Genomic DNA, 15,366 nt, shown 5'->3' with positions numbered 1-15,366 from the left:
GGGGACAAACATTACCCTCCCCAGGGAAAAAAATTCAACAATTGAAGCCAATTGCAAGCATTCCCAGGCATTTGGTGCCATTAGATCTACATGGACTTTTGATTCTGCAACAAACCACGATCGGGGACAAGGATTTGCCACGTTTGCGCTGAGATCATCGCGCTTTGTTGCAGTGTGCTAAAAAAAAATAAAAAATATAAAAATAAAAAAACGGCCGAAAAAGTGGGGCGGCCATGGCCCCCCCGGCCCCGGCCGGTGCGGTTCCGACGCCCTTGCTTTCCTTTTTTTGTTTTTGCTGAGAAAGAAACGTTGCTGGAATTTTACTACTGTAGTATTAAATTTTGTTCTTGCTGAGAAAGAAACGTTGCTGCATGAAAAGCTTTCTGTTCACGCCAGCGCCTTTGCTCTAGTAACATTGCTGGCTGATAATGGTCATTGCTCGTGATGCTGATGGTGAAGAGAAGCTAGGTTTTTTGGTATTTGAAACTTCCTGACTCTGAGAATGTAGCTTGAACTAAGAGCTCCAAGTATTTTAGTTTTTTGATGTGTCAGACCTATTGTTACAAGCTGCAGAGATGAGGAGCAAGAGAGGCGTTGGATTAATGCCAATGATGGTGTTTATGGCCATGAAGACGCTAGCAGTTTTCACTTGTCAGGAGGACAGCCAAGTTGGAGCAGGCAGATGACAGATTATTTGGGCATTTATAGCGGATCGTCTCAGCGCCTTATGATTACTGGTTTCTGACAAATGCCTCTTATTGCTAGTCTGCATTAGAGCATAGCAGAATTGATCATGTCACAAGGAGTGTCAAGACTTGATGTCGTACGGTTATACTCAGATCATGTTGCAACTTCAGGGGAATATTCGTCCTGCCACTGTACGCTCTGCCATAATTGCATGCAGAAGTCACGTGCCTGTCACAGTGTACATGTACAAGAGACAACGTGCTTGAATGCTTATGAATGCAAGCGGATGGAGTGTAGACCAGGTGAGAAAAAGTGATCCGGATATTCAACTAGCTTGGACTGCCATTATTAGTTGGCCAGGTGCCTGGCCCATCTGAACATTGCTCCGAACCAATCCACAGAAACAATACCCACACAGGAAGCCAACTGATAAACCCATTCATCAGCTATCAAACCTTTTATCGAAACGTAATGCAGTGCATGCCTACTACTGCTACTCAAACGAGATCAACAGATGCCGCATGTCTTAACAGATACAACGCGGAGGCTCCGTATGTTCAAGAACACAGTGCAGTCTAGACAACTAGAACAACGGGTCTTGCACCTAATGTCCCTGATTTGCTTGCCGTATTTAGGTCCTTGCAATTCCCCGAGGGTTACATACCACAGTATGAGATATATGAGGGATCCCCGGCAGCATGATAGATCCATCGGTACGTGAAATTCTCCTGGACGTTTGTGTGTGGTTATAGTGGTACAGGACATGTGATGTACGCCTCTTTGGTCGCTCACACATGATCCAATGACGGCATTGGTTACACTTTATTATCAATTTGTTATGAACTAAGCTTGTCTGCTTACCCACACACTGTACTCTAAAAAGTAGAGACTCTCGCTTGCCATTTTATCTGATAGTTTGACTCTCTGGGATTATCTCTACTACCAGTACATTACCAATGCTCTAGACAGCAAGCTGTTTGACTATTATCCTTCTACATGACATTGTATATCTTCTTGACACCATGACTTTCTTTCAAGGTCTTGTAGCTATGAAATGTTATTTGCTGCAGGTCATGTGTGTGTGTGGGTGTGGGTGTGCATGCGTGAATGTCCCACGTGTGGGTAAATATACAGTTATGTACGTGTTCTGTGCCACACAATTTCGCTATCTGTAGCTGTATGATAGCACAGCGGCAGGCATAGCGAGAGAGATTGAGAGAGAAAGAGAGAGAGAGAGAGAAGAGAGGAAGGGGTTTTATGTTGTGACTTCTGCAGTACTACATGTACCCGGTACTTAGTATGATTGAGCGTACTAGTGTGTATGTGTGTATGTGTGTGTGTGTGTATATTTGTGTGTGTGTGTATGTACATGTATGTGTATGTGTGTGTGTGTGTGTGCCAGCTAGTTCGGTTGGTAGGTACACGTATGCCTGATTGTGTTGGGTCTGTTGCCAACAGGCTCGGCTGCTTGAAGGTGTAATGTTGTACCTGCCACCTTTGTTCGTTCCAGGGTTCATATACTTTCTATTTGAAGTATACATACCGGTTAACCATGGACTGCTTCTGGCTAGATTAACTCTTGTGTAATCAATGGTGCTAGTGAAGCTTTTATCAGATCCACTCTGATTTAGCCACTCACACTAGTAGCAAATATTACCTTCACTGGGGGCCGGGGTAACTGCAGTTGGATCCCAGGACGGATACCCTGATGCCGTCAATCCTTTTTCTTCACCTTGTCCTCGCCCACTTACTGAGGTGTGGTGATCCCATAAGTGGGATCATTTTCAAGTCCACCCAGAGTTTTGGGGATTTCAGTGGGTGTCGGCCGTTGGGCGGTTCAATAACCAGTTGAGTCATCTTTCCAAGATTCCTTTTGAGTCTCTCTCCCCTCTCCCGGGGGGACTCACGTGACCAGTTTTGGCAGTGAGCAACAAGTACAGTACAGTACAGTACAGTGTGTGTGTGTGTGTGTGTGTGTGTGTGTGTGTGTGTGTGTGTGTGTGTATAGTGTGTGTGTATTTGTGTGTGTGTATATATATTTGTGTGTGTATGTGTGTCTATATTTGTGTGTGTGTGTGTATATTTGTGTGTGTGTGTGTGTTTGTGTGTGTGTGTGTGTGTGTTTGGGTGTGAATGTCCCACGCATAGGTAAATATACAGCCACGTGTGTGGTGCCACACGATTTCATTATGTGCAGAACAGCGGCCGGTACAGAGCTAGAGACATACAGACCCAGAAAGACAGAAACAGAGGGATGCGCATAAAGAGTGACAGACAGAGACATGGACTAAGAGAGAAAGAGACAAAGACAGACAGACAAAGACGAACAGACAGACGATCAGACCCAGAAAAACAGAGACAGAAGAGAGGGAGAAACATTTTAAGAAAAAACAGGAGAGACAGACACACACACAGACTCAGGAGAAAACAGACAGAGACCGACGATCAGACACAGAAAGACAAAGACAGAGACAGAAACAGAGGGACACACAGAATGAATGACAAAAGGAGAGACAGACACAAAGACTCAGAGAGCCAGAGACAGAGGGTCCTTAGGGAGCGACAGAGAAAACAATGAGAATGAGAGCGGCAGATCAAGAAGAAGACAGAGACAGAGAAAAAGAGACTTAAAGATGGACATCAAGATACAGAAGAATAGAAGCAGAGAGGGAAATAGAGACATAAATACAGGGACAGGCCGACAGACACAAGAAGACAGACAAACATAGAGAGACAAGCAGAGACAGCCAAACAGACAGACCTAGACAGGGAGACAGTTGGAGAGTTACACAGACAAACACAGACAGTCAGACAGAACTGCTAAGACGAAGACTCAGAGAAACACATAGACACACAGAGAGAGAAACATCTAGGCACACAGACAGGCAGACTGACAAAGACAGGCAGAAGGAGAAAGACAGACAGACGAGATATTGACAGACGAGAGATACTTCCTAGGGAACACCAGCTCCTCACCCTGCCAGTCAAGTATGGTGGCTTGGCTTTGGCCGATCCTGTCCACCAGAATTCGAGAAACGCTACTGACATCCTGCGCAACTCAATCCAATCTGGTAACCCAATAAACGTAAATGATCACAGCGTTCACTGTTGCCGCATCACAAGCCAAATCAGCAGGGAACGAGATGTGATTTCCGCTGAAATCAGCCAATCAATTCTCAGTGACCTGCCACAGCTTGAGGAGCGCACCCTCTCCCGCATCGTACGGGGAAATGCCTCCGGGTGGCTTACAGTGTTGCCCCTGAAGCGCGAGGGGTATGATCTGTCGAGTACAGAATTCCGCGATCAACTTGCCATCCGCTATGGTCGGCAGCCGCTTGCCCTGCCAGCGCAATGTGATGGTTGCGGGAAGCCTTTCTCTCTCCAGCACGGCCTTGACTGCCCGAACGGTGGACTTATCAAGCGAGGCCACAATGATCTGCGTGATAGCGATGCAAAGCTAGCTGATATGGCATTCGGTGGTGTTGTCGTCGAGCCGATCATGGTGCCGGAGGGTGATCAGACGGGGCAGCCTGCTCTTCGGGCAGATTGGCTTGCCCGGGGTGTGTGGGAGGAAAACAGGGTGGCGTTTTTTGATAATCGCATCATTGATGCCAACGCACCCAGTTACTCCCATTCATCCTGGGAAGCTACTTCCAGCCGCGCTGCTAACGCGAAGAAAAAGAAGTATCGTCAGGCCTCCGAGGACCTCCGTGGGTCGTTCACACCACTGGTTTGTTCCACGGATAGGGTGCTACATCGCGAATACGCCAGCTATCAGAGGCGACTTGCTGGTCGCCTCGCCCTCAAGTGGGACAAGCCATTTTCAGTCATCATGGCTTGGGTGCGAGTTCGCAGCCAATTTGCAGTGATCCATGCAGTCGACCTCCGGCTACGCGGGTCTAGAGGGCGCCTGACAGGCCTGTCGACGCAGGATGGTGCTGGGGTAGGCATCGGCCATTGAAAACTGAATTCCGTCTGTTTTACGTGGAATTTCTTGGAGTTTCGCAATGTATTGTACTTGAATAAAATTCTATTTTAACTTTCATGGTATCTCAATTTTTCACGTCTACATGACTTTATTTTGCCCGTAAAAGAGACCGTTACCCCGTAAAAAAAATACCAGGTGTGTAGACCCTGGCCTGGCAAGGCTCTCCCACAGATTCCAGTACACAGGCCACGGCGAAGTGTCCCACTGAGTTGCGGTCGCTTGCCCGGACCGCTGGGACGCGGACACCTACGAAGAGAAGCCTGGCCTGTGACGGTAATTTTTTTTATGAAAGAAAATCCTCAAAAATAGATGATCTTGTCCGTTTTACATGACGCATTGAGCTTGACCCGGGTTGAAATTTCGCGCCGGGGTGATTTCAACCCTCCCATGGGCCATGGGTCAAGACAATCGTACAAACGTACTTCTGTGCGTATTTCGCGCCAAGTTTGAACAGCACTGCAGATGCGATTTTTTTTTTTTTTTTTTTTTTTTTTTTTTTTTTTTTTTTCTTGGTAAACCGGCCTCTTGTACGGGCAGAATTAAGTAACACAGTGATACAATAAAAACAAGTACCAGTAGTTACATACATGGACCATACGAGTAAAAGCAGTGATGACGAGGCATAAACAAGTGTCTAGTGCTGTATGGCAGCTTCCGAGACAGCGAGTCGAGCGGATGACTCAGCCACCTCCGGGTGCGAATACAGCCGTCGTGCACCACGCAGGCAAGCCACGCCTGCACGGAGAAGGGCGATTTTCAGCAGGCAATTTTCCGGACCAAACTGTCCTTCAGCCTAGTGAGAGCCATGGTTGCTAGTCTGCGCGGCTACCGGCGCTCTTCAGTGCCACTAGACATCCTTAGCAAAAGTACGATAACGCTAACTTTTACGGTACTCACTCCCAGCCGTGACAAAAGACGTTATCGGATAACGGAAAAACGTTACAGAGCTCAAAATAACGGGCCGACGTTCGTTATGGAAATTCTGCAAAAAATGCAAAACTCGCATTGTTTTGTAACTGGCGGGAGATAAAAAGCACGTCGTGCAGATCGAGATGAGATCGAGAGTCGAGATTGCTTCCTCTTGTGACATTTAGCTTTTTTGGCGAGTTTTGCCTTTCAGTTGACAATGTCTGCGTCCTCTGCTTCGTGCCTTTCTCCCTCTATCCCATCTGGGAAACGAAGGACCAGTTCCACGGCACTCCTGAGGAAGAAATTCATCGGCCTCTCCCAGACGTGCTGGAGCTGGAGAACCCTTACAGTCTTCGGTGCTGCGTTTAGGAAAGGGTTTCCAAGGACCTGGGAACAGCGAAAACTCGTTTTCGCTGTGCTTTTGCTATTCCAGAGACCTCGCCAAGGTATTCTTTCGGAACGACAGCAAACTAATCCCTGGTTCAAAATTTTGAATTTCCCGCATCTGTTTCCACGAAAATTCATATCGCCATGGTTGTCACGACTACTTCGTCTCAACTATAACGTACTTTGTGCTAAGGGAAAAGTCAGCTTGAACGATCCGAAGTACGGAAAGGTTTGCGTTTACGTTAGCGTTTTTTTAGCTAAGGGCGCGCTCACACTGCGACCAAAACCAGCGTCCATGCGGCCATGCGGCCAAGTTGCATGGCAACGGCATGAACTTGACCAAAACGTCGCGGCCACGTTTCAAATCGTGACCGCGACCTCCGGAGGGGGGTGCCACGACTTGGCGGCAACATGATCGTAGACGTGAAGAGTATTTGTGTACAACCTGGCCTGAAGTATGTTCAATTTCTCAAATTCCGGTGTGTTGATTCATGAAAATCGGCGGTTGTCGATGTCACCTCGACATTTGCACATTTTATTTTGTAGTTGTGGTCCTGCACGCACGCACCGCCATATATGCATTCTTTGCCCTTTTTGGACGATGTCGATTTTGTTTTTGTTTTTGTAGTTGCTTCGTTGTGATCGGGTCAGTGACCAATTTCTACAGTGTACTCGTTCAATACGATGGCAGCTTGGTCTGGCTTTTCGGTTTGGTAAGTCATCTTTCTCTACTTTTCTGCGGTGATGGAATGCCATACCTCAAGACATTTCAGTTACATATCATCGGAAACTACAGTTCTCATCTCGGCAACAGACGAAAGAAACCACTACCGGAATTTCCACTGCACTGGCACTTGCCCTGACCACGAGGTCAGGAAAGCGAAAGCGCTTGGATGTCAGCGGCAGTCCCTCAAGAGTCCAAACCTACCTGATTGTATGAATTATTTTCGTCTACTTCAAGAATACGAGCCACGAGGCAATTCCTCCAACATGCAACATGCGAAAAATTACATCCAAAACGGGCCACAACTTTATTAGGAAACGCACGAACTCTTTTGGATACGAACTGCAATTCGTAAAGTTTGTGTGACAACTTCACGTCTACGCGTGTACGAGGCCTAGTGTGAGCACGACTCCCACGTTTCTGCGTTTTGCTGACGCATGGGCGCGTGCTCATGGTCGCAGTGTGAGCGCGCCCTAAGGATATCTACTTCCTGTTCACTCGGCTGTTCTGGCGGCTGCTGAGTGTTCATTGTAAGCGTATGACACAAGTACGGTGGATGTACATGGAGTTGCTTACCTCTCTTTCTTTGTTATCTTTTCTTTTCCTTCTTCTTTTTCTTTTTTCTCTTTTACGTTTACTTTATACCAGGCGTGGGCCATCCCCTGTACATAGGTGCCATCATTTTTCTTTGTTTCTTTTTGGTTATATTCAAAATATATAGCTTTCGGTAAAAAAAAAAACTTCTACAGTCCTGAAAAAAAAATACAGATGCAATTTTCGCGCGAACGGATTCGTTTGACCATACCGGTATACAGGACTGTAGAAGTGGACTTTGGGCGGCATATCAGTATTTGACCCGGGCCAAATGTCTTCATGTAAGGGCCTGGTCAGACTGCGGCAACTTTTGGTTGCCTGACGAAAAAAGAACAGCGTCCAGAATTTGAATCGCGATCACACTACACATGTGGGGAGAATGAAAATTCAAACTTCATTTTGAGCGTCAAGTGGTAATCTCCACGAATAATAACAAGAGTCCATAACCCAAGAGTATGCAACTGTGATTATGGGTGCATGCGTGGCGCGCTGCCTTCATTACGTAACTTGCCTTCATCACGCTCTGGAAGCATGCATTCAAACTCTCAATTTCTCGCACGAGCCCATCCGTTTTTGCTCGATTCGTTCCAGTACCTACACAATCTCTGAATTCTGGCGCGTGAACTCCAGTTCCGTACGAAAGTTCATTTCAAACTAGAGGGAAAGTGCGGTGTTTGATTTTCCGCAGTGCGCGGCCTGCAGCTGAATGATGTAATGAAGGCAGCGCGCCGCGCGGTTGGCCCATAGAAAAGAGATCACAGTTGCATACTCTTGGGTTATGGACTCTTGATAATAATAATAGGGAGGTTCCGGAGTACGATTTTTCGTGCCAAAATCCGTAGAGGCGCTACGGATTTTTTATACGTCGTTTTCGAGCAGTGAAATGTTCCGGAGTACGGAACTTGTGTGTTTGCCGTCATTGCCTAGGTTACGATCGCAAACACGTCACATTCCCGCGCTATGCCTTTATATTTTGAAAATTTGTACCGAAATCAAAACTTACCGCGGAAAATCCATGTTTCTCGTACCAAATTTGTACGCGAAAAATCTTTCTGCACCCGATGACGCAAAATCTCCATACGAAACATGGTTCGTGTGAAAGCCAGTCCACACGGATTCTCCGTGCCGAAAAATCGTATGGAGCACTCCTGGAAAAAATCCGTAGCGCCCACACGGATTTTGGCACGGAAAATCGTACCCCGGAACCTCTCTGATAATAATAATATTCGCGGGATCCGCGTCGGCATCGCTTGAATGTTCAGAAACACCTAAACTAGCCTTCGCATCCGCAGGCCACCACTATGCCTGTTAACCTTAGTGGCGAATGCAGACCTCACAAGTGAGTCAGGGGAGAGGAGGTTAGTCTCTCAACCAATCGGGCGTGTAACGGCCCATAACCCTGTAAACTGCATCCTTGTTATTCTCACTCCGAGCTGTGAGTACCCAGTTGACCGTGGGTGTCGGCGCAGTTCAACACGCGTAAAAAGTCTTTTTACACGCTCCCTGCTACCAGCGCGGGTCTTGAACTCGGGACCTCATGATTCGCAGGCAGGCCTGCAAACCAATCGGCCATATGCGTTGGTAGTCCCACGAACGACGTCAAATTCCTTCACCTTGGGATCGCCAACACCTTCAGTGCAATCCTTGCAACCATCCTTATGAGTTTTGTTGTTGTCCGTGGCCAATTAGCTCCTCGATATCGAGATGAAAAAATCAGTGATTATCAGCGTCAATGGCGTATCAGCGTCAAATCCTGTTTGGAGCGGAAAAGCGTGGCCCGTTCTTGCTTTTTTTTTTGGAGCGTCAACTCTCGCTTTTGCCGCTCTGGCGGCAAGTTACTATGGAGATTCGGATTATAATCCCAGGATTATTTCGATTTTGCCGCAGTCTGACCAGGCCCTTAACGCTCACCTCTTTTGTCTATCGTACACACTTTCAACCCGGGCTGAACTCGACCCGGGTTGAAATTTCTCATGTAAACACAGCCTTTCTTTTTCTTTTTACCAGGCGTGGGCCATCCCCTGAATTCATAGGTGCCAAACAAAAAAAAACAAAAAAAACACAGCCCAACTGTGAAAGAAGAACTGTGCAGGAGTACATGCGAACTCATGTTGTACCAAGAGTACTCGTACATAACAAACGGTTTTCATGTACTCTTGAGTCTTGGTTGTACTGATCATGATTGTCCACACACGGCACACAGTACTCTGAACCAAGGAGTAGTATATTATTTATATTTATTACAACATCTCAAGACTCGGTGGAAACACCGGCCAATGTTAAGAGAGTGGGTGATTGCCAACCACGGCGATAAATGAAAATTAGGGGAGGGAAAAAGAAAGAGTAGCAAAATGAACAGCAACAACAACTCCGTAAAGAAAAATAATGTCAAAACAGTGAAAAACACAGAGACGCAAAGACTGTACTCCTCCCTGCTCTCAACGTGCATGCGCAGCCGTACACACTCCAAATTTGGCTCATGTCCATTTCAAAAATATGGAGGCATGTTATTTTTGAAATATTTCAAATTTGGCAGGAGCTTTTCGAGAATTTCTTTCGGAATATTGCTCAGGTCCTTTCCCCAATTACTCTCATATTGATTTTTAAGCAATCGGATAGCAAACACTCAATTTCGAAATTGTTATGCACAAAGTGATCACAGATTTTATGTGGGACCTGGTATACGTAGATGATGGCCAAACGTTTTTTTGAAATCACACGTCTATATTTTTGAAACACACTGTTTGTACGAGGTGATTTGGCAACCAAGAAACCAAGAGTGCATACCGGTATGTACTCTTGGTACAAACAAGAGTACATAATTATGTACTCTTGGTACGAACAAGAGTACAGCCAAGAGTACAGAGTACATGAAAACCGTTTTCATGTACTCTTGGTAAACACAGTTCTTCTTTCACAGTCAAACCATTGCCAAGAGTAGAAGCACTTTTGGCCCCGCTTTCCCAGAAGTAGTCACCGTTATTTCTCTGTGCGAGCAATCGGCATTTCACAACAGAAAGAGGTCTACCGAAAAAGGGAACTCAAATTTGTATGTTGCATAATTATACTTTACGTGGATCTCGGAAGCTGTGTGCAACGAAGACATCATGAACGCTTCACAATTGTGTGTAAGTACTCAATAATTCTATACTAGTAGCTGTTAGTTTTCTTTGTTGTCACTTGTACATGTACTGTGTTGTCAAGAACATAATTATAAGTGCCCAAGAGTGTCTAATCTCTAAATCTGCATGCGTGGTCTGATTCTCACATTGTGCTTTCGCCGCCGGTTATAACAAGCAGCAGAGTACATGCTCCAGAATGGTAACCAGAGGTGTCAGTGATAGCTCTGACCGCGCAGCTAGAGAGATTATGTTGATATTGGAGACTGTGCTCGTATTTGTTTGCTCCACTATCAAATCGACTCCAGTATATAATTATAGGCACAAGTGAACCAAATCAAGACTGATTTTCTCAGCGCTAAACTCAGGAATATTGTCACAATTGATGTTTCACAATAACATGGACATCGGGAAAGAAATAGTAGCTAAGATGAGAAAAAAATAGTATGATAGATCAATAATTATGATCAAATATGAACAGTATGGGAAATAATAAGATGTCATGACTGTCAGCATCTCAATTATAAATACCATGCAGCAGTGTATTTTATGTGTGTTGTGGATGTACCGTGCCGTAATTTGTAGAGGGGTCGTCCATAATTATCGAATGTTCTTCACAAAAATAATGTCGTTATGGGGTGGGAGGGGGTCGACCAATTTCGCTTCAGATAACATTGATACATACACATGGCCGTTGGAACAGTGACACACATGCAACTTTTGTTGTATATGCGTGTACTGCATGTCAACGTTTTTTACGTTCTGAGGGGGAGGGAGGGAGGGGCTGGGTCTAATCTAACATAATTCGTTTGGCGAAAAACGTTCGGTATTTACGGACGGCCCCTAATGAGTTGAGAACAGAGGGGGGGGGGGGGGGGGCTTGAATACGATGATATGTAAATCTAGTCTTTGGTTTGCTACTTCTTTTTCCTCTTTATCTCTTTATGATCGGTTTTTCGGGCTTCTTTGTGGCACTGTACACATAGTACATTGTACTGTTGAGCCACCAAAGTAAAATTTATTCAATATACAATACAATACAAAAATACGGGTATTGCGATAATTCGTAAACTGTGCAGTTTCTAGCAGAAGCTTTCTGTTGTGCTCTGCTTGTGCATCTGCTATTGCATCTCGCCATTTGCTTTGGATGTTCGCAGATCTTATCGCTGGTCGTGCTTTCTATGTTGCTGGCATGGAGTGCACCTTGCAATGCCAGAACCGTCTGTGGTCCATGTACATGCGTGGACGGCTTTCTACTGTCGTGCGGAAACATGACAACCATGTGAGTGTTCTACTTTGTCTGCAGTTTGAAATCTTCAACTTTTACTTAGATCAATCTCAACTCAGCACTTCCTTTTTCTTTTGCGGCAACCATAGCTCACAAGCAGTGAATACATATTGCATATGGGAGCAAAGTGATGCTGAGGCTTGTTGCCCTCAGCCGAAGTGACAGGGACATGATATCGAATTTTAGGAGGAGAGATAGTACAATACTTACTACTGCCTACTGAGTCAAATGACTGTCAATCTCAGTTCTCAAAAACAATTTTTTTGTCAAAATTAAAAATCTCACCTGTAAGACAGTGTTGCCGACTAGCCACTACACTAGACTAGAGCTGTTCATCCACGAAGTTTGCAATGTACCACTACCATAACCGTACCAGTAAGAGTAGGTTAAAGTTAGCACACACACACACACACACACACATGCAGCTTTCTCACTTGCACATCTTCACACCGCACTTGCTCATACTATTGCTTGACTTGTAATCACGCCTTCTGCACTGTTTTCTCATTAATATATTAGTGTTTCTCGTATTAGCTTTAGACCCAATTTTATTTACATAAATGGTACCAAAGTTCAGGTGAACTCCCTCTAATTTGAATGCGGTATAATTCAAACATTCCGTGTAATTCGAACTTTTTCGTCGTACCGATCTTCTGCTAGTCACTTCAAGTCAAAATCGAATGCATAATCCGAAGGATGAAAAGTGCGCCGGTTGGATAATTCGAACCCAGTCTTCGTACAGAAGAGCTGTTTACAGTACATTGGCTATGTCATTTGAACGCTCATTTCGAAGTGAGATTGAGTTGCTATCCTTGTAATTCGAAGTTCATTCTTTTCTCCTTCTCTAGCCAAGAGTAGCTCAAAAATCGATCGATGGTCCGCTGCAGGATCGACTATAGCGTTCAAGAAACCCACCTTCTCTCGAAATTTGATTCAAACCCGTGCGAGGCAAATTGCAAAGGTTTGATTGAAGACGACTTCTTCCAGGTGGCTGACTCTCTTCGCGGATGTGATGTCTGCCTTCACAGTCATGCACAGACACTCAAGGACACAGGTTGAGGTTTTGAAGAATACAATTAGATACCAGTGTGAAGTAGACAGGTAAGAACAGACAACCAGGTCAAGCCAAGCATGCATTTCAGGCGACTAGTCCAGGATGGCGCATGCTGGTTGTGACGTAATACACAGGCAAAACATATGACGTAATAGTCACGTGATAAGACATGAGCATCATATCACATCACGCCCCTTCTGAGATAAAACAGTGGTCTAGCCAGGTTTATCTCAACAACTAAATGAAAAATATCAAATACAGTGTACGAGAACGAGTAGGAACTGCACACGCAGCAGAGAACAGAGCACTAACACAGCTAATCATATGACTTAGTGGAATACGAGGCAATGTCCAGGCGGTTAGGGGCAGTGCAAGGGCGTTGGCTCTGGCGGAGCGGTTGCGGATCAGGAGAGGCAACGTTAGCAGCAGGATTGCTAGCAGGCGGCGTGCAAGTTGGGGCTGGAGGGATAACAGCAGCGGTTACGGGTCGAAGGAAGCAACGGATGCGCCAGTAGGTGCGGCCACTGGGTACCTTGACGAGGTAGTCACGATTGCGACCGACGGCAACGATGACACCGCTGGTATGCCACAGCTTGGACCGTGGATCCTGGAGATCAACACGACAGCCGATGCGTAGCGGAGGAAGGGGATGAGCAGAGTCATCGTAGTGGGCTGCAACAGCGGAAGACTGCTTGGCTGGGGCAGCGTCAACAGAGTCAGACTCAGCCTGCCATTCAGGGGCGAAGCTGGTGTGGTGAGCGATGACAAACGACGATAATTCGAAGTTAGGGCCTGGCAATTTGAGGTTCGAATTAAAGAGAGTCTACCTGTATTTCTTTTGTAAATCCAGTTCTCATTGTGATGAAGATTTCTGGAAAAAATGAGGTTAAAATGTATACATAGTGTTCCTCAAGGTATGTATGCGTTCACTATATGGGCCAGTGCATGCAATACCGTGTCTAAGGGCAAAATTTAGGAAAAAAAATTTTCCCTTGAAAATCAATCACAGGGGTCTAAAGAACACCTCTGTGGAAGATAAAGTTGGATATCATATTTGAAAGTATACAGAGACCATGATTTCTATGGCATTGTCCAACACGGAATATGCCTTATAATGCATTATCTACAGTGTTGCTGAAAACAGCTACAGGTTTGCGAGGCAGACTTTAGTCTTGCCCAAGACAATCAGTGAAGGCTGCCTTGTTCTCCGCATGACAAAACCCAGCAACATTGTCCAGCAAGTACTTTCGGCGTAGAGCTGACAAGCCTGCTTCTGGAAGCACATCAGGAAGAGAGCTGCTTGAGAAGCCTGTGGTGTCACTGGGATTACGCAGCAGCTGGATGGTGTCACCTTCTTCAGCAGCCGACGTTTTTTTCATCTTGATTTTGCCTGGTTGTTCTTTGGTCATGTTGAAATGCTGGTACTGTGTTATGCCAGCAAGGCGCTTGAAGTAACCCTGAAGAAAGGAATCCCAGTCCCTCCACTCCCAGTTTTTCGTACTGGCGACGTTCGAGCAAGCAGATTCCGTAACGACACTCACGAGCTGCTCCATCGTGTCAATATCACCTAGTCGGTACTTTTGCTTCGCAAGACCGAATCCTCCATCAACTGAACACCGAGTGTGGCCGACCACCATAAAGGAGATATCAATCTGATCCTCCAGTCCGCATAGCAAACGCCAGCAAAGATACGCCATCATTGTTTTGTTTTTGTTTTGGCCGCAACAGTTGTCACAGTGGAGGTGGAGCTTGCGGCCATGAACGGAGCTCTCAAGGTAAGCATGTAGCATTGATATCACACAGTTAGGGTTATGATTCAGCTTGTTGTCTTCTCCCATTGTTTGACCCTCATGGTAGAGATGATGAATTTGCTCTTTGGATGCTTCATTGACGATGCCGAAGTCATTCACACGGAACATAACTTTGTAGTAGACCGGCCCTGGTTGTCTCGCGTGCTGAGGCAGGACGAATTGCTCGGCAAAGTCGAAAGTCAAATGAGTAAATTCAGGGTTGGCTGGATTGGCCACCAGAGATTCGGATGCCTGTTCAATCACTGTCGTGTAGAACTCGCGCTCTTTTTGTGCAAGGACCACATGGTCACGGAGCGCTTCCGTCGCAGAAATCTTTTCATCCTCTGCACGAGCAGAACGAATATCGTCCCTGAGCAGCTCACACTTGTTGCACACATCCATCCGCCGCGTCATAAACTTGATGGACTTGCACTTTTTCGTCCACAGGTACAAAAATGCACGGTAACCCAGGGTTTGCGCTTCACCGGACTGCTTTACGTATTCGGAGTGTACGGACTTGTAAGTGGCAGATGCAGGTAAGTAGATGGGAGCTTCCTCACCTCTTCCTCGTGGGGCTGCAGGCACTGGGAGACCGAACACTAAGCTATAGTTCAAGATGAACTGCTGTGCTCTGTCTCCCACTTCTGCTGGAAATTTGTTCCAAGGCACATTGCCAACGTTTCCGTGAGCACCTGGGTGACAGCTACCATTCTCCACATCCAGTTGCAGACGACGCAAACGCGTTCTGCCAACCATATGCAGCTTCATGAACGCGGTGCGACACACAATGTGGCCCATCACAGTATAACCAAATGTGATGCGCGTA

Source organism: Sycon ciliatum, chromosome 7 (genome assembly GCF_964019385.1).
Source record: "Sycon ciliatum chromosome 7, ocSycCili1.1, whole genome shotgun sequence".
Taxonomy (NCBI): Eukaryota; Metazoa; Porifera; class Calcarea; order Leucosolenida; family Sycettidae; genus Sycon; species Sycon ciliatum.
Note: the sequence above shows the minus strand (reverse complement) of the source record.